General features: G+C 54.9%; 1 long non-coding RNA gene across 3 annotated transcripts in view; it reads left to right on the forward strand.

The window, feature by feature from the left end:
* Positions 1-18,955, forward strand: part of LOC122237445 — a 49,077-nt gene that overhangs the window by 15,615 nt on the left and 14,507 nt on the right. The window contains exons 3-5 of one of the 3 annotated variants that reach the window (XR_006216038.1): positions 8,215-8,295; positions 9,321-9,516; positions 10,065-10,465. This is a non-coding gene — a long non-coding RNA (uncharacterized LOC122237445). Of the gene's footprint in view, positions 1-8,214; positions 8,296-9,320; positions 9,517-10,064; positions 10,466-18,955 lie in introns of those variants that run through there. The other 2 variants (XR_006216037.1, XR_006216039.1) reach the window with 2 other exon arrangements.

Genomic DNA, 18,955 nt, shown 5'->3' on the forward strand with positions numbered 1-18,955 from the left:
CAAAGGGGCTTTGAATGCAAGACTTTGAGGACCAGAGGCCCTAATTCTCTCCATTCTACTGTCCCAAATCTAGAGGAATGGGAGTGAGCAACCCATCCCCGGAGGTATTCAAGCCTAGTCAGAGGGCCTCTTGGTGGGGGTTGTTCAGAGGGCCTTCCTGAAGGCCTGGGAGGGCAGGTGGAGGATGTCTTAGCTTGGACCGCCCTCCAGAGCACAAATTGCTGAAGACCGTGGGGTGTGACAGCAGAAATTCTCACAGTTCTAGAGGCTGGGAGTCCAGGTCAAGGTCTGGCAGGGTCAGGTTCTGGTGAGAAGGTGACAAAGAGAGTGCTCCGGTCTCTTCTCCTAAGGCCACCCAAATTGCCTCTCCAAAGCCCTATCTTCAAATACAGTCGCCCTGGAGGTGAGGGCTTCCGCGTGTGAACTCTGGGGGGCACAGCTCAGCCTGTGGCAGTCGATCAGCCCACCTGGTCCCTCTGGCTCACCACGCTGCGGCCCTGCTCAGCCTGAGCCCCTGGTGGCTCAGAGGAGGGGGAGAGAGCCAGCAAGCGGCGGCATGGCCCTGACCTTGGTCACGGTCCTCGGGGCCTCGGGTGTGCGTGGAGAGTGGAAGAGCCACCTGTGTGCCTCTGCCTGTGCCCCTCGGCTTTCCATCGTCCTGCGGAAGTCACCTTGGAGCCGACGAGCTGTTCTCCGCGTCCCGTGGCTGCCGCTGGCGCATCTAATTCGTCCTGCCCTCCAGCTGACAGCCCTCAGCCCCTCTGACTAAATGGCGGTTTCCCCCCAAGTGCTTCCCTCTGGCAAAGCTAAATATTAATTATCTCGCTTTACTTCGTGATTATTCATGGGCGCCAGCGTCACCCCGTGACCGAGTGAGAAGGCAGCACCGGGAGAGGTGAAAAAGTCGTGTGTCGTAGTGAACGGCCCAGCAGTCCTGGAACGCGTCAGAGATGGTTCGTTGCCCGGGGATCCCGGGCCTGTTTGTTACCGGGCGGCCTCGGAGCCGTGCCTGATGCACGGGCCGCCGTCTCGGGTGGGATTTCAGGGCCCCAGGGAAGAGACACAGTTTGCCCAGGCAGGAAGCGGGGGGCGGGGGACGGGGGGCGGGGGGGGGGGGAGACAGATGTCACCTGGAAGGGCCCTGTACGGCTCAGGAGCTAACGGGTGAAAACCACCCACGGGGCACCCAGGACACTGCTGGTAACACGGCGGCCCTGGAGGAGAAGATACGGCCCACTGAGCGTGCCGTGCTAAGTCTAAAACCAGACACGTGGCAGGAACCAGCCCCGGGGGGTGTGAATCTGGGTATACTGGCGTGTGTGGGGGGGGGACATTTGGCACACCGGGGTGACGGGGAGTAAGGGGAATGGTGAGCTGTGACGAAAGATCCATTTCTTCGTATGACACGCCTTCTCGGCACGTGGAGTTCACCACACGTCCGCGTATCAACTGAGACACAGCTGGCCGGGGTCCCGCCCCAGCCCTCAACTCTGGGCGTGCGGTCCCTCCGAAGGCCGCTGGTGTGGAGGTTGCCAGCATATAGCCCAGAGCCCCCAGCGTGGCGGGTGGAGAATGCGTCGGAACATTCTGATCATCTCCTAGTGACAGAGGTCATGAGGTTGTCTTAATTAGAATGGTATATAAATAATGTCTAGTTAGGCACCGTCCCACCTTTTCGAGACTTGTCATAGATTCAGATGGGAAACCTTTCAGCTTCTCTGTGGTGAGCCTTAAAATTCTCCATTAGTGTCCCGTCTCTCTCTCTCTCTCTCTCTCTCTCTCTCTCTCTCTGTCCCTCCTAGCAAGTGACAGGGCAGACCACATGCTCACCTTCCACGTATGCTCAGCCTGTGTGCTGGCCTGCCTTGGCCCATCTGCCATGCAGAGGGAGAGGCAGAGGGAGGGAGCCCAGGGGGAGACGGGAAGGGTTTGGAGAGGGCCACACTGCCCCTTTTGCCCACGGGGACCCTCCTCTTCCAGGAGACAGTGTCATTGAGGACGGGAGGCTCACAGTAGGCTCCGGGACACCTGACCTCCTGCCTTGGCCCGACTTCCCTCGCCAGGCTCCCCTGTGAATGCCCCGTGTCTCTCTGACCCTTGGTTTCTTCATCTGTGAAACGGAGCTGGTTTTTGAGTGGAGGTCAAAGAGGGAAGGGAAATAGCACAATGGGTCTTAAACAGAGTTTCTAGGAATCTCACTTTTCAAGATGGAGGGGAGGGTTTTGCTGCTAAAACCTAATGGTAATATCTCCCCCTGGGTGGTAGATGGAGTGACACAGCGTCCAGCGGCAGCGTTGGGACCCCATCTCATGGACTTGCAGGAGACTTGGCCCCTCTCAGGCATCTCTGAGTACTCTGCTCACTCCTGCTCACCTCCAGCCAGGTTGCCACGCTGGGCCTTTCCCCCTGGGCCCTCGGACCAGCTGGTCGCAGCATGTGTCGGCCCCACCCTTTCTGCCCCGCTCCAACAGTGACAGAGCCCTCCCCGTGTCCCCCAAGCTGCCATGTTCACCTGACCTCACCGACGCTGACGAGAGGGTGAGGCCAGAACCCGGCTCTGCTTCTGCTCACGTTCCTGGTCTGAGGCTGGCCTTTGGTCTCCTCACCCCCTCTTCCTCCTCGCTCGTGTGGCTGGGGCAGGTCTCCTTCCTCCAGACCGAGTGTCCCCTCCCCTCTTGCTCCTCCTCCTGCCCCTGCCTTTGAGACTCGAGGATGGGCCTTAACACCGTGCTCTGAAGAATCTGCATTTGGGGTATTTTACCGTTTAGGGCTTCCCCCAAATAACGGGGAAACACTCACCTCGCATCTGCATGAATGAAAGGCCAATCTAAGAGAAAGTCAGGGTTCTTTCTGAACATCAAACGGATGCAGTCACCAGAACGGACAGACTGCCTGGAAACCCAGTCGCCTCCTTTGTGTCAGGTCTTCTCACACAGACCAGGACATCCTGTTTGAAGTTTCTCTTTCATAAAGATTTTAAATTGCGGCAAAATACTCAAAATGGCAAAATTCACCATCTTAACTGTTTTTAAGGTGTGCAGATCAGTGGAATTAAGTTTCTCTGCCATAATTTTTAATAGCTGTTACTGGTTACCACCTGACAGTTGTACTGTCTTCTCTGAGGTGGGACAGAATAACATTTGAAGTCGAATGTCCCTGTGCCCTCGGGTGACAGGGGGCACCCGTCTTGGGGACACGTCTGGAGCCCTTCCCAGCCGAAGTTTTGGATTCTGCCCAGATTCGATGTCGGCCCAGAATCCTCTGCTTATTAGCTCTGTGGCTTTGGACGGGTGTCTTTGGTTTTCTTGTCCGTAAAATCTAAACAGTGAGACTTCCCCGGAGAGAGAGAATGAGTAAGAGAATAACGCCCAGAGAGCAGCCAGTGCCGGCTGGTGGCAGTGAGAGGCACATCTCACTGAGGCCGCCCTCGGGTGGTCACGAGCAGTGTCTTTGCCAAGCAGGAAGTGCTGAACAGGCCGGATCCTGTTAGAGCAGGTTAAAAAAATGAAAGTAACTCCAGCAGGAAGAGACTGGGTGAAAACCAGCCCGGCCTGAAGCCGATCACTGACCTCCTGCTTCGTGAAGTCGATACCGACTATCCATTTCCTTTCTGAGCCTTCACCTAGTAGGAAAGTCCCTGCAGGTGTGAGCTGGGACTTACAAAGAAGGTCGGGAGATAGCAGCCCTGGAAAAATAATTCCACCTATAAACACCTGTGTTAACAAGTGCTGTATTTGTACAGCTCTTTTCTTTTTCAAATACTGTTTACACACACCTATTCTCTTACCCGCTCAGGTGTGGGTTGCATGGCATCTGGGGACCCACTGGCTGGGGGCCAGCCTGCCTGGCAACGCGCGGCTCTGAGGCCGGGCCTTCCTGCGGCCTGTTGTGGCGCCCCCGCTCCTGGGGCGACCGCCTGGAGCTCAGCCAAGTCCCGACGAGCGAGCGTGCATACTGAGACAGACTTGGGGCCCATTAGGGGACAGTGACCCCAGCTGGATAAAAGAGGACACCTGCTCCCAGGTCGCTTTGCATTTTCACACGGAGAGGAAATCTGAACCCAGCAAGCACCTCATTACAGCCCCGACCCAGGACGTGGGAATGGGAGTCACCAAGGACCAAGAGCGAGTGGACGGCAGGAGAGGAAGCCGGTTCTGTGCAGACGGGTCTGTAGGAGCTCTAGATTTTGGCTAGAATCCCATTGGATTCCAGGGAAGCCCTTGGACGAACCCCTGTCTCAGCCTGGAGAGAGGTCTCCGCCGTCGTGCACGGGAGCCTCACCGTCTTTGGATGCCTGGTGCTCGGGCCCGGACTCCACACGAAAATCTCTGCATCAGCGTGATGTGGGGGCGGTTAAGAACAAGTACCCTGGTGGGAGAGCCAGACGCCTCTGCGCGTTTATTCACTATAAACCTTTCATCTAGAAAAGCTGTGCATTTACACACCCCCCTTGCTAACAGCTGACAAAGCCACGGCGTGTTTGTCTCCAGCAGGCCCCAGCGTCCACCCGTCACTGCGAGCTGAACTCCGCAGGTTGTTGGGATTTCGCTAGTTTTTCCCGGGTCCTTTTTCTGCCCCAGGATTTCCCCCCGGGATCCCTCATGACATTCGGTTTCATGTCTCCGGGATCTCTTCGGCCCCGTGACAGTTTCTCAGACTCTCCCCGTTTTGGATGACCTTGATGGTTTTGAGGTCAGCTGTTTTGTAGAACGCCGCTCAGGTTGGGCTTGTCTGACGTCTTTCTTTTCATGGTTTGTCTCGGGTGAAGGGTTTGGAGAGAAGACCACAGAGGTGAAGTGTCATTTCATGATGTCATGTGAAGGGAGCGTCCCATCAGGTGCCGGAGACTCTCGCTGTGGCCTTTGAATGCCTCTGCCAGGGGTCTCCGCTCTCAAGTCCCCCTGTGCCCCTTCCACGTCGTCCTCCTCAGAGGCAAGTCGCAGAGAGCAGTCCACACCCAAAGCGGGGGGCTGGTTCCTCTCCAGGGGCAGTACTTACAGAAATGATTTAGTATTCTCCTGCAGGGTGAACCCTTTCTTCTCCACATTGTGTATCTACTCAATCGTTTATTTATGGGGGTGCCGTTGATACTTATTTCCAGCTTTGTGCCACATTACCTATTTTGTTGCTCACCTGGGACAGTCCAGCTGAGGTTCCTTCAGGTTGGCTCCTGTGTTCGGGGCACGCTCCCATCCATTAGGTTTTCAGGGGCTCCCTTGAGAAGAAAGGAACTGCTTCGCTCGACACCTGCTGGCTTCTGTTTTGGGCGCTTTATTTGCATTTTCACTGTTTAATAATAACCACTCATTTCTTTCCTTAACACACTCTCTCTCTCTTCCTCTCCGACCTTCAGTTTTCACTCTTGTCCTAAGAGTGGCGTCACGGGGTAGTGAAAGGAACACGGATGGAGAGGCAGGCGGTCAAATTTATCCCAGTTTCACTCCTCACCAGCTGTGTGACCTCGAACCCCAGCCTCCAGCCTCCGATCTATGAGGTGGAGACACCACCGTGCAGCTCAGAGGAGGGCTGTGTGTGCCTGGGACCCGTGCAGACCGTGCCCGGCACATGGGAGGTCCTCACAGACACAGCTTTGCCTTTCCTGTCCCTGGCTCTGTCACTAATGACTGTGTGATCTTCTCAATGCTTTGAAGCTCAGTTTTCTTATCTGTAAAATCGGGACTGGACCAGATGGTCTCCAAGATTCCCTTCCTGACGTTGCCTGTGGGCTCAGGTGCAGTTGGTCGGTGGGGGGAGGCGAGGGGTGGGAGGGGAGAGAGAACAGGACAGAGGCAGCGCGTCCCGCAGCCGGCCCCAGCCCCAGCCCCAGATCAGAATGAGCTTTGCAATCTACCAAGCAGAGAAGATGGCATTTTGCACTAAATTTTACACTGAAAACGTACCCTGCACGTCTGGGCGGAGCCCCCCATGTGATTCAGCACTTAGCGTACCTTGGCTGGCTGGGCACCAGCTGGAGATCATAAGCCAGTCCGGTCTGCCAGAACGTGAGGCACGTTTGCTCTCACTCGTGTACAGATACGCACGTCTGTGTCATTCGTTCTTAGATATCGGGTCTTTTCAGCTTGCTGTGTCCTTCTCTCCCCACAGTGGTATTTGTCAGCTTCTGTCGGAAAGTGGGATTTGGGCTGGGGTATGAGGTTGGGTTTCTGGTGTGAATTTCCGAGGTTACAGGTGCCGAAACCAGGCTCCGGGGCCTGGCTGTCGGTGGGGTGTGGCCGCCCACCGAGCATCCTGTGGGAACTGGGTCTCAGTAGTGATGTGGGCCCGTTCATCAGAGCAGAAAAGGGGCAGATTGGGAGGGCAGGCCCTGGAAATGGCGCCCGGGGGTGCCGGGCAGTGCCGGGGGGAGCGGAGCAGGTGGCCACGGCTTGTTTGGCTGCGAGCGGATGGGGGTGGGCTGCAGAGAGGGCTGCTTAGAGCGAGCCTGAGTCTCGGCCCCAGAGGAAGAAGGCCAAAGACACTCACCCAAGCTGGGTCTCCGGTTAGCAGGAGCCCAGGGCTTTGGCCAAGGTGGTGGGTGTTCCATGGTTCAGGGCTGGCAGGGGGGTGAGTGAAGGGGAAGGGGAATCTAAGTGTGAGCCTCGGTGTTGGTGGACCCAGGGAGAGCGAAGGAGGCCTCAGAATTTCCAGTCAAGGGGGTGAGTGGGAACAAGGACAGGATCCAAGGGGACAGGTCTACTGGCCTCCCTTCTAAACGAACGATTGCACAGATTATTGTACATTACTGGGAAGATGTCTTCCCACATGTGTATAAGGATGCATCTACTAGGATGTTTGAGGAGGCAGTGTTTGTAATAGGGTAAAACTGAGACAATGAGAGTGTCCATCAGCAGGGGATCAGGGTTTATCTGAAATATGTATCTATACCGTGGGATACTCTGGGCATATTGCAAACAATAAAACAGGCCCGTAGGAATTAATATGGAAAACATTGAAGAGGTGCATTGCGGAGGGGAGAAACCAAGTGCAAAGCACAGAGTATCTTATTCCAATAAGTGAATCTACAAATAGTGCTTGTATATCATATCAATGAGGATGGGTTTTCCCGCAAGGAACAAAAGACACGACTAATACTGGTTAAAAAAAATAATAAGGGTTTATGTTTCTCCTGTAATCCCACATCTGGAGGGAAGTAATTGCGTCTTACCTAGGTTTTCAGGGATCCGGGTTCTTTCTTTCCTGGGCCACCTGCATGAAACACGTTGGCTTTTAAATCCTTCCACTTATTTCCTCATGGTCCTAAAGTGGCTGGTATAGCTGCCAAGTTCACATTCAAGTTCACGGAATGAGGAAGGGGACTGGTCAGTGCCAGATGCAATTGTCTTTTTTTTTTTTTTTTTTTTTTTTAATAATCTGGTCATCGAGAGCTTTCCAGATGCCGCCTGGCCCCTCCTTCCCCTGCCATGGGCCAGTTCAGTCCCATATCTTGTTCGGGACAGGGCCACATGCCCTTGCCCAGTTGCAGGGAAGGATGGGAGAGCAAATGTCTGGCTTTGTAGCCACTCCAACAAGGAGAGAGAGTCCGAAAAAGCAGTTAAGTTGGCCAGCCCATAGTGTTAGCCCTGTGCATGTAAAAGGCTTGTTGGAAGGGTCCCCAGGGGTGGGGGGCTCTTGATAGTAATAGCCACTGGGGCACGGGCTGTGGGCTCAGAGAGGGGAGAAGCAGCCTGTTTTTTCATTGTATATCTTCTCACACTCCGACTTGTTTGTTGCCGTGTGTATATATGGATTTTTCAATTATAAAAGCATAGTTAGTTAAAATCAAACTAAAGCATAATGAAATGTGGGGGATGAATATGCCCAACTGAGACAGTTGATTCAGGAGACAGTCGGGGTGAGCCCTGAGGCTCCTGCTTGTGGGGGGCTTGGGGGCGCGGCCCAGGCCTGGGTGAGCAGGCCGCTGATGGGGGGGTGGGGCGGCGGTGGTGGCCGCAGACCCCTGTGCTGGGCATCTGGGTGTGGAGCATGGGGGTGGGTCTCACCCAGGTCAGCACCAGCAGTGAGGAGAGAAGGGAGGCAGGCACAGGGGGGCTGGGAGAGCCGGATCCCCTCGTCTTCTGAGCATTGTCTGGGTGGGCATTCATGGCTTTCTTGCTGCCTCTTCTTCTAGAGGGCAGTGTTGAAACTAACTTCTGAGGAAAGTCCCTCCCTGTCTTGCCATCGAGACTGATGTATGTTTCTAATTCTGCTCACCAGCTGGACACATGTCTTTGATGACACAACTCCAAGTGGAAATGGGAAGATGATCCGAATCAGTCCTTGAACCCAGTGACCGAGGTGAAATTGGGAGAGAGTGCAGGACCATGTGGTTTTGCTTTTCCTGAGGGTGATTTCACTTCTGGTGGGCAAAGGGGGGCATTTGTGGCACTGCACCTGTGGGGGAGGGCCAGAGGGAAGGGGAGGCCAGCGGCCCCAGTAAGGGTCATCTCTGTCTTTCCCCACCTGGTGAGTGATTGTCATGGCCCTACATGTCATGTAGACTCGGGACAGGACTTCTGTGTGGACCAGAGAATGGAACACTCTGACCTTGACCTGGTTTTAAAATCAAGTTGCAGAGTTTTGCAGGAGAATGGTCCCCCAGCTCTCCATCGATCTATCTATAGGAGGGGCTTCCCCATCAAAGTCTAAGGTGGGATATACGTAGTTTGAGCCCTTGAAATTTCCCTTTAGCGAAGGATCTGTCTGTACCAGTGGGTATTTGATTTGCTTGCGTGTCAAGAGAACGCTCAGCATCGCATGAATCTCGATGCTCGTGAGCTGAAAAACCAGTGGAGAGTAAGTAGTGCTCCAGGACCTTCCTGGCAATGTATCGGGACCGACCGTAGAGTCCAGGAAGGGTTTTATAGAGACTCCAAGACTTTTCTGGTAGCCGTTCCTTGAACTACAAAGTACACGAACTGCCTGGATCTGAGGACATAAGGGCAAGTGTGTCAGTCAGAACTCACTGCGGGAAACAGAAACCGCTACAGACATGTTAAGCGGAAAGGGTCTTAATACAGGGGATTTGGTGTTTAGAAAGGGCCGAAGGAGCAGGTTCTAGGCTGGGCTACTGACAGGATCCTAGAAGAACACAGAGCTGGCCATCGGGAGAGCGGCTGCCTCTGAGCAGGGCTGGAAGCACGATGTACTGCGGCATCTGATTCCACTGGAGAATCACCCCCCCCCCCCCCCCCCCCCCCCCGCCACACACACACACACTGAAGGCTGCAGTCCAGGGCTCAGGAAGCCAGATCAGAACACCCAGGAACTGGAGGACGGATACTGTAAAGTTGCTGCTGATATCTCTACTGCTTCTTTGACAGCAGCGGTGAAGCTCTTACAGGAATATCATATCCACCTCACTCTGCCTGCTGATGGTGTCCTTTGGTGCGAGCCAGTTTGCATCCAGAACCTAGCTGTGAGGAGGCCTGCGAAATGCCTTCCAGTTCTTGCCTGGGGCAGAAGGAAAGGCCGAATGGGCCATTCCAGAGAGTCCGGCTCCCGGGGCAAGGCCAACAGGTATTGGATGGCTAGCGTGGATGTGTGCAACATTGATTCTCTAGGAAAAGTTCGGCTCAGACAGACCTCATGCTTTGGGTGGGTACGTTATGAAAAGCAACCATATCTCCCAGTTTCCACCTGTGATGCTAGATGCTTTCGGTCTTAGCTCTCACCGTAGTTTCACACGTGGCCTTGAACAAACCCCAGCTGCCCCAGTTGTCAAATGAAGGTGTGTGACAAACTCGAGGGCGGCTTTGAGCTCTGAGGCGATCCCGCACGGTATCTCTTGAGCTCACACTTTGGGTCTTGAGCTGAGCAAGTCTTATAAAACACTTCTGTGAAGAGTGACTCTTTGTTCCTGGGTTTTCCAGACCTCAAGGGCACTTCACTGGGGGGTTTTCTGAGAGCTCATGGAGATCAAAGCAAATTAGGAGGAAGAGAACTTGTGGAAAGCTTGGCAAAGCCCGGGCAAAAGTGGACTGTTGCCCAAGCAACCGTGTCTGCTGTTAAATGCTAGGCTTCGTAACCTCCAGGGCTCTGTCTCATTTGCTGCTTCCATGCTATAGCCTCTTTTCGCAGACGAGGACCCGTGGCTTGGCCAGCCTTGTGACGTTGGGGTGAGGCCGTAGGGACACACGGCAGTGGAGAGAAGAGCTGCCTTGGTCCCATGATATGTCCACTCAACCAACAAGGGTAAAGGGCATTTTTCCCCTTGGAAGTCTGTCAGTTCCCAGCCAGCTCCTTGGTATCCAAAGGAGGAAAGCGGGGGGCTCGGGGGGGAATCAAAGCGTCGGATGGGATCCCTCCTACCTGTCTACTGCTGGGCTCCAGTGATACGCCAGAAGCTGTTTAACAACTGACCAAAAGAAGAAGGAAAAAGCCCGTGTTTGACCATTTTTGTGGTGTCAATACTGTCGTCCTGTAGCATCTCAGGCCGGCCAGCGAGATATCCCCGAACGCACATTTGGGAAGCGATGGTCACACTTGGCTTAGCGATCTGGTGAGGGCTGGCCTTAGCATGCCACCGACTTCCGTGGTCCCCCTCATTCATACCCGTCGGTGAAATCCCCCGGTATTCATGGAGGGGCGAAGAGCAACCAGCCTGAGGCTCAAGGAGACGGCGGGGGGGAGGGGGGGGTGGAGCACAGGTTGCCGAGCCCAAGGGGTCTTGCCCTGAGGAGGCAGAGGTCGCCCTGAGGTGGAAGATGGTCTAATGTCACATGCGGTGACTGTTCTCCGGAAGGAATGGTTTCAGGGCCCCACCCTAACCATTTCCTGTCCGGTGCCAGTGACGTCAGATCAGGGACTTGTCCAAGGTCACATAGTAAGTAAGTGCCCTTCTCCAAAGCTCTTGCCTCAGCTCTGTAGATAAGCTCGTTGATTGGACGCCTCGGAGGGAGTGATGCTTCCTTGCGCAGTGGGCCAGAGGGGAAAATGCTGACCCGAGGCCTGCGTGGTCACTTCCCCACGCCCCCAGCCCTACCGGAACCGCACTCTCTCTCACCCGTGGCTTGCTACTCCTCCCTTCCCCTCTTCCAGACCCAGGAAGGAGCTGGAGTCCCAGGGCGTGCAGAGGACGTCCAAGGGTTGCCCCTGGAGTTGTTGGAGAAGCCCTGCGGAGACCCCTTCCAGCAGCGGGGCTGAGCCGGGCTGGCACGGGGCACAGATAACAGAGGCCCCGTGGCTTTTCCTGAAGGACTCCAACAGGAAGGGTCCCCCCCCTCCCCTGTTTCTAAGCCTCAGGCAACACTGCATCCTTGGGAATATGGCCTCCGGGACCCCACCTCCCACCACGGGTGCATCCGCTGTCTGGGGGAAGATGCCCAGGATCAGAAGAACTCAGACGGGCCCGCAGTGCAGCTGGCGCTTCTGAGCTGTGTGACAAGGAGCCTTTTGCTCCACCTCTCTGAGCCTCGTTTTCCTACCCTTAGCCAGGAAGCAAAGTGTTGCCATTTTTACTGGCATTGATTGTGAGGAGGAAGGAGGCACCTTTGTGAATGCTGAGTGAGCTCATCGAAATGTAGCCGACCCAGGGTGGGAGCACGGTCTCTCAAACCCTAGTGCCGAGCACTCCTCCCTTAGGGCACTCCTCCCCAAACCCTGTGAGGAGTCATAGTTCTTAGTAACCCAGCCTCCAGATGATCTGATGGAGGCCGAGGGCCGTGCCACCTGCCCAGAGGCCACAGAGCCAGGCCACAGCCGGGTGGGTGCTCGCCTCACCGTAAGCTCTCAGGCCACCCAGGAGGCCCTGCCCCCTCCTTCCTGTCTTTCCTCCTTTTGCCGTGTTTGAGGAACTCGGCTCGAGAAGCAGCGGCCACAGTCCTGAATGGGCCCTTTCTTCCAGGAGGACACCTGGATGGAGGCTGGGGCATCCGGAGGTGGCACAGTGACAGCAGATGTACAGTGGTTTCTGTTTGCTCCTTGGTTCTTGAGTTTTTCCTCTGATAACATTCACGGAGGGCCTGCCCTGCTGGACGTTTTCTTCCCGCCCTGAGGGCTGTCCGGGGCCCCGGCTGGGGAGGAGGGGGAGGGGCAGGAGGAGGAGGAGCGGGAGCCTGAGCACACTGCTCCTGAAGGTGTTTAGAGAGTGGCGATTTCTCCACAGGACCTTCCTTTTGGGCTGAGGAGTTCTGAGACATTTGCAATGTAAAGGGCGGCCGTCCCTCCATGACGCAGGGGGGACGAGATACCATCGGAACAAGGGTATATTTAGAAGACAGGAAATAAGCCCTCCAGCCTGCCCTGATGTTACCACAGGCGTTTCTCGCCCTGTGAGCACAGCGGCGGGCGGGCGGTGTTGAAGGAGGCCGCAGAGCCGAGTGAGAGGAAATGGCTAGGGCCTTCATGCTAATGCATCCTTTTTTTTTCTTCCCTTTTTCTCCTCCCTCTCTTGCTCTGTCTCTCGGCTGGCTGGGGTTGTCCCAAGGTGACGGGGAGAAATTGCTAGGAACTGAGTCATTTTGCTGGATTTTTTTTCAGCTGAGTCCCTGATTAGTAAACCTGTTTCAAGAATGGGAAAATGCACAGGGCTATTTTTAAGTGTTCTTAGCACCAACGTTCCTAACCAATTGCCTTTCTGCCTTCGAGTGTAGACAAACACTTAGCAGCTGCATGACCTTTGGCTAATTAGACTTGCTGAGCGCCAGTTTGCTCATCTGTAAAATGGGGTTAATAGCACCTACCTCAGAGGGCAAAGGACGGGATGATCTTGCGTGCGTGTCCTCCCCGGGCCCCCGCCCCCGGGCGAAGTGCCTCTTGTTGCTGCTGGGGTAAGGCTGACTGTTCCAGGACCCGCGTGGGGCCCGGCTGAGTTCCCCATGTGTTTTGTGCAGGTGTGTTTACGAGTTTCCAGTCTATCTTTGGTTAGCTACTGGAGGAACCAAACCAAAACTTATACTTAGATCATCAACCGGGGAAACTTGGTGAGTTTGTTGAGTAAACGGGCATTTGCCAAGCCCCTCTGTGCTCGTCCTGGGAAGGCCACTGGAGACAGAGGCAACACGGCCGGGGCCGGGGACTCTGTCTGGGGTGGAGACAGACACAGGAATGATTACAGTGGCAGTGTTGAGGGAGAGGTGGGTGTGGAGGCAGCCAGCTCAGCCTGGGGACTTGGGGAATGGCTTCTCTACAGAAAGTCCGAGGGTACCCTGGGGTGCAGCGGCATGAGAAAGGCTGGGGCAGCTGATCAAGGAGTTTCTACAGGTATGCTCAGGGCAGACACATTCTCTAATTTTTTTTTTTTTTAATGTTTATTTTTGAGAGAGAGAGGGAGTCAGAGAGAGAAAGACAGAGTGCAAGTGGGTGGGGGGAGGCAGAGAGAGAGGGAGACACAGAATCCGAAACAGGCTCCAGGCTCTGAGTTGTCAGCACGGAGCCCGACGCGGGGCTCGAACTCGTGAACCGTGAGATCAGGACACACGCCGAAGTCGGACGCTTAACTGACTGAGCCACCCAGGCGCCCCCAGACACATTCTCTCAGAACAAGACGCGTGGGATACGCTACCTTCCAAGAGAAACGCATCTATGTGTCTAATATAAGTACCAGTTACTGTCCGGTTAGTGTTTGTCGAGGGCTGGACACTGTGCTCAGGGCTCTGCAGGGGCTTCTGTCTTCAAAGCAGCTCCGTGGCGTCAGGACCGTAACCATCTCCAGTTTACAGATGGGGCCCAGACACGCGCTAAACTTTTTACAGTGGAGAGAGGGCGAGGTGGGATTTGGACAGAGGAGGCCTCAGCCGCTGGGTGAAGGGCCGGCGTGAGGCTCACCTGGGCAGTGTGTGCCGAGAGCGTGGGATTAGCCTCGCCGTGGGATGCCCAGCGTGCTTCACAAAAATCCTGGTTAAAGAACTTCAGCGGAATTACTGCTCTCCTCCACAATGTAACTCAGTGTGTCACATCACACGCGTTTATATTATGCGGGAAATAGGATACACAATTAGCTATATTATATATCACATGATTGCCGTCTTAGTTAATTCCCAGCCCCGCGGCTTTCTTGCCAGAGGGTCAGGGTTGAACTGAAATTAGTCAGTGTGGCTACCGGTTAGCATTCTCCATAAGTTCAGAGAGGGGGCCTGTGGGAGCTGTGGTTGGAAGGATCATAGGCGAGTCTTGACACTGGGGAACGGGCATTTGGATTATTCTCGAATGACCTGGAAAGCCCAGGTGTGATAGTCTGAATGCAGTTGAAGCATCGCACCTGGGGTTTGGGAGGCTGGTGTGCTGGGGAGGAGGGCCCCTGAGGTGTTGACCTGCATCCCTCAGAGCAGCTCAGTGTCTCGTGTGTGAAGTGAGGAAAAATCACGTTCCCCTGTTAAGAAAGAACAAAAACGCCAGCACAGAAAGCCATGTGCCGGGGCGATGACAAGGGCCACGAAAGAGTGATGGTTCTCAGCTGGGAAAGAGCCCCCGTGCACTCTCAGGGTGCCGTGATTGTGGGTGACGGCAGGGCTGAGGCATCTGGAGGGTTTGCGGAAGTTCTAATGTGCGCAGAGGCCCCAGTGGGTTTGCAGTGTCTGAGGTCCCCCAGCCCCTGCCCAGCTGCCGGGCTCTTAGGAAAAGAGGCCGAGGTGGTGCAGGAGGCCTCTTGCTGGCTCAGGCCTCGGCTTTGGTTTCCTTCTGTGCTCTCTAGCCACTCAGAGCCCCTGCGGGGGACCAGTCAAGACCCCGAGGCCCATCCTTACGTTCTACTCGTTGTCTGGAACCCACCGGACACTCCACGTTTGGTGACAGGAGGAGCAGTGAGGCGTGGAGAGTGCCCGGAAAATTCTGGCTGTGTGGCCTCAGGCCGTTTAAACTCTTAGAGCCTCAATTTTATCTTCTTTCCAGTGGGGATAAAAATATTTACGGCTCTCAGTGCAGAGAGAGGTAAACCACATGAGATTTTTACGGAACGCGCCCAGCACAGCGCCTGGCATACAGAAGGTATTTGATACACAGAAACTATTATTAATAAAACACAGCAGTTTGGGACAGCAGATTTGGCTTCTTTAAGGGAGCTGTCTGGGGGAGAGTTTTACAACCTACTGTACTGCTAAAGAGACAACTAAATTCCTGTTTACATATAAACCTAAACGCTCTTATTCTAACTGTGCCACCACCTTAAAAGACATATATTTATGCTTTCGGTTTTAACTGTTCATATGTTTAAAAGTGGCAGGCACTTCCAGAGTGATTATGCTAATGTACATAAGGAGTTTAACAATCGCACTGACTGCACTAACCATCTATTTGAACTACATTGTGCAAATAAGATGTTATCTTAAATAAGCTCCTAATATAACCCAGTAATCACTGTAATGCTTTTTGGTGAAATTGTGGTGTTATTACTGAATTTAGCCACGAGTCTCAAATACCAAACCTTTGAGGAAACACCAGCAGTGCCCGGCTGCTGCGTTCCTGGCCCCAGAGGAGTCGGATGGGTCTGTCCTCGTAGGCGGGGGAGAGCCAGGGTCGGCTGTTATGTGCACGGTCCCGGGACCCGACCCCCACAGCAGCAGGTGAGCCCGTGTGAAGGATCGCACCTACCAGAGGTAGAGCCGCCTTTCTCAGAATCCTCACCAAAGAGAGGAAAAGGAACTATAAACATCACGCCGCGTACCCATTCCTGTGACGGCAGAGGCAAGAGTGGGGCTCGGCCTGACTCACCTAGTGGAATGCAGACCAGAAGGGACTTCCGCCGGCTCCCTGCCCTCTCTGCAGGGCAGACCCCACCTGCCTGGCCTCCTGATGCTCACAAGGAGGGTGAGAGGGGGCCGTGGGACCTTTTGGGGCAGGTGGATTTCTCTGACTGGCTCCAGGCTGAAGGGAACGCTCAAGTCTTGAAACCAGGAGTTCGTCCTCCCATCTCATTAATGAAACGGGAAAATAGAACCTCAAGGTACAAACGGAGGATTTAAAAATATAACGACCTTCCTTCCTTCCTTTTTAAAATTTCAATGGTTGGAAGCATTTAGGTTCAAAGAAGGAAATGAGAGCCGAGCCAGCAGAACGCAAGGGATCACATCAAACGCCCTTCCAGGAGAACTTCGGAAGCCTTGGTTAGCCAAGGAGTCTGAAGGCAAGTTCAATGCCTGGCGGGGACATTTCAGGGCGGCTCTCGTGCAGTGCAGGTCCCTGAACTTTCCACAGGGGGAACAAAGCTTTGTCTGTGTGCCGTGGAGACAGTGCTGATCTGGTCAGCAGACCTAGGTGAAGAGTCCCCGTGGCAGGTCACTTAACCTCTCCGGGTCTGAGTATTCAGGGAGGCAACGTGCTGTCCCAGGGACGCGTGTTGGCCGCCTATTAAACGATGGGCGCCGTGAGGCACTTCGCACACCTAAGGCGGTCTTGGAATATCTGCGGGAGCTAGAGCGGAGAAGACCTTGCCTATGTGACCTGCTTGTCAGGACATACGGAGGAAGCTAACATGATACGTAGAGGCTCACAACGACTCTGCATAATGTTCACTTACGTAAGGAGTTGTTAGAAACGATCCCACGGTCAAGTGCCTGATGAACTTCCTTTGCACCTGGAGAAAGTAATCCCGGGAGTGGCTATGGCACTTGCCCCCAGTCAGTCAGTCAAGATGCAGAGAGGCTTACGAGTGGGGTCTCCCTGTCCGGAAGGCAACGTCCTTTCTTCCTTGCCCTACCAGCTTGAGGAGTGGCATACGTTTGCCTTCTCTTTTCTGATTTTATGGGTGAGCAGCTGGGAGTCCACAGGTGGAGTGTTTACATCATGAACAAAAATGGCACCGGGATCTGGAACCTTGGGGCTTCTCTCTCTTTCTTCTGGAATGCAGGGTGGCCTCACCTGCACCCGTCTGTCCACTCAGGAGGACACTCCTGCAGAGGACAGTGAAAGCCGGCTGGCTGGCCGGACCTATCGAGGGGCGTGTCTGTCTGCATCAGGGGTGCCTCTGTGGTCTTGAACCCTCTAGAAGAACTGCGATCTGTTTTCCTTCACAAACTCATAGACATTCAAAGAGGCCGGCGGAGTTTGGTGTGGAGGCGGTCTCAGGCAGAGGACTTATACCTGTGATTTAAATTAAATTATGGCTGTAAAATTAAACTTCCGAGGCATGTACAGTGTGTGTCCTCAGGTAGCTTCCATGTGGCGGGGCCGTTTCTGTTTGCTCCTTGTCCTCGCCCCAAGGTGCTTACTGGTGCAGACTTCGCGACTTAGGGATTTAGTATTAACTTCCCCATTTTACAGGTGAGGATATTGAGGCTTGGCGAGCTTTAAGCACGTGACTTGCCAGAGACTGGAGCTGGGCAGGGAGTCTGACCCATGAGCCTTTTGTCTTCCAACCCAAAGCTCTTCTGCAAACGAGTGGGAACTTTCTTCAGGCTCCAGTTCAATTTACAGGGCCGTGGAGAGGAGAGAGAGCACGTCTCAAAAGGTGGTGGGAGGGGCAGAGGCTACAGGCTCAGGGCGAGCACTGGACTCTGGCCTCTAACACCAATTTGCTGTGAGATCTAGGAAAAGCCTGGGCTTTCTCGTCTGTAAAACAACAGTTGGGGTGATATTATGGTCTGATTTGTGTACCCCACGTTCATATGCTGAGGTCCTCGCTCCCAGTACCTCAGAATGTGACTGTATTTGGAGAGTGAGTTTTTAAAGAGAAGATGACGGTAAAACGAGGTCCTCTGAATGGGCCCTTATCCGGTAGGACGGGTGACCACGTCAGAAGAGGCGATGGGGACACAGGCACACACAGAGGGCCGACCCTGTGAGGACACCGTGAGAACATGGCCATCTGCAAGCCACGAAGAGAGGCCTTGGGAGAAACCATCCCTCCCCACACGTCGATCGTGGACTGCCAGCCCCCGGACCTGTGAGAGCCGGACCTCTGTGGTTGGAAGGGCCCAGGGTGTGGTGCTGAGCTGCGGCGGCTCTGGCTGGCTAACCAGACGAGAGGACGCCGTACGTACAGATGGAAACGGCCGTGTAGGGAAACCTCGTTCCCCGCTGCGGGTTACGGCAGACCCTCGCACGATCCGTGGTTGCGGTTAGCTGGGCGCTGAGCAAACGAGACTGAGGTCTTGAGCTGACGTGTGTGTGTTCAGGGGACACCCTCCGCGCCTTCCCTCCTCACCGCCAGCACGCTGCCCTCCGGCTTCGTCTTAGCCAGTTTTGTCCAGATGTGAGACACAGAAAGCACAGCGACCCAGTAAGTGGTGTCGAAGGAGCAGGGAGAAAGGTCGGAAACGGTCTTCCACGGCCAAGGCCGGCCGGCCTCGGTGGAATGAGCGGCCCTCCCGGTCCCGTCGGTGGGGCCGGCGCACACGCGGCATCACCTGTCCGGGCCCCGCACCCCACAGGTGGGACCCTCGGGCCAGGGGAAGCGTGGGGTGCCCAGGCGGGGCTGCTCCTGGACCACCCATCCCTCGAGCGCCACTCGCGATTTTTACCGCGGATCGTACTCCGTGTGGGGAGCAGAAAAGGAATAAAACTTCTCTTCAGTTTCAAAAATGCCTGAAGCGGAGACAACAACCCGGGGGAGCTCCAGAAGTCTCCTCTGAAAGCAATTGCTTGTTTGTAAGGCTCATTCTTGGCTGTCTGCAGCGTTTTTAGAAACAGACGTTATCATCCGCCCATTGTGAGAGAACGACAGCCAAGGTCAGAGAAACACACACGCTTATCTCGACTCATCTGAAAATGACCCTCATCACCGGCATTGTCTGTGTCCCGCAGAAGCCCGGGCGCCAGTCTCACGGGGCTCTCTCCAGGTGCGCCCAGGTGAGGGCCGCAGAGGCGGGGGCCGGGCAGGATGCGCTCTGCTGCCTCCCACGGAAGGTGCCGGGTGACTCTGTGGCTGCTGAACGCCTCCCAGACCAGCCTGGCCTCAGCCCGGACTTTCTAAAGAACGGGCTTTGTGACCGGTGTCAGAAGGAAGCAAGACCAGTGGAATCGGACGAAGGCAGCTGCCGACCATGACCTGGGTTCAACTAGGTTCTGCAAACTGTAGCCTCCG

Source organism: Panthera tigris, chromosome A3 (assembly GCF_018350195.1).
Source record: "Panthera tigris isolate Pti1 chromosome A3, P.tigris_Pti1_mat1.1, whole genome shotgun sequence".
In the NCBI taxonomy this organism is placed as follows: domain Eukaryota; kingdom Metazoa; phylum Chordata; class Mammalia; order Carnivora; family Felidae; genus Panthera; species Panthera tigris.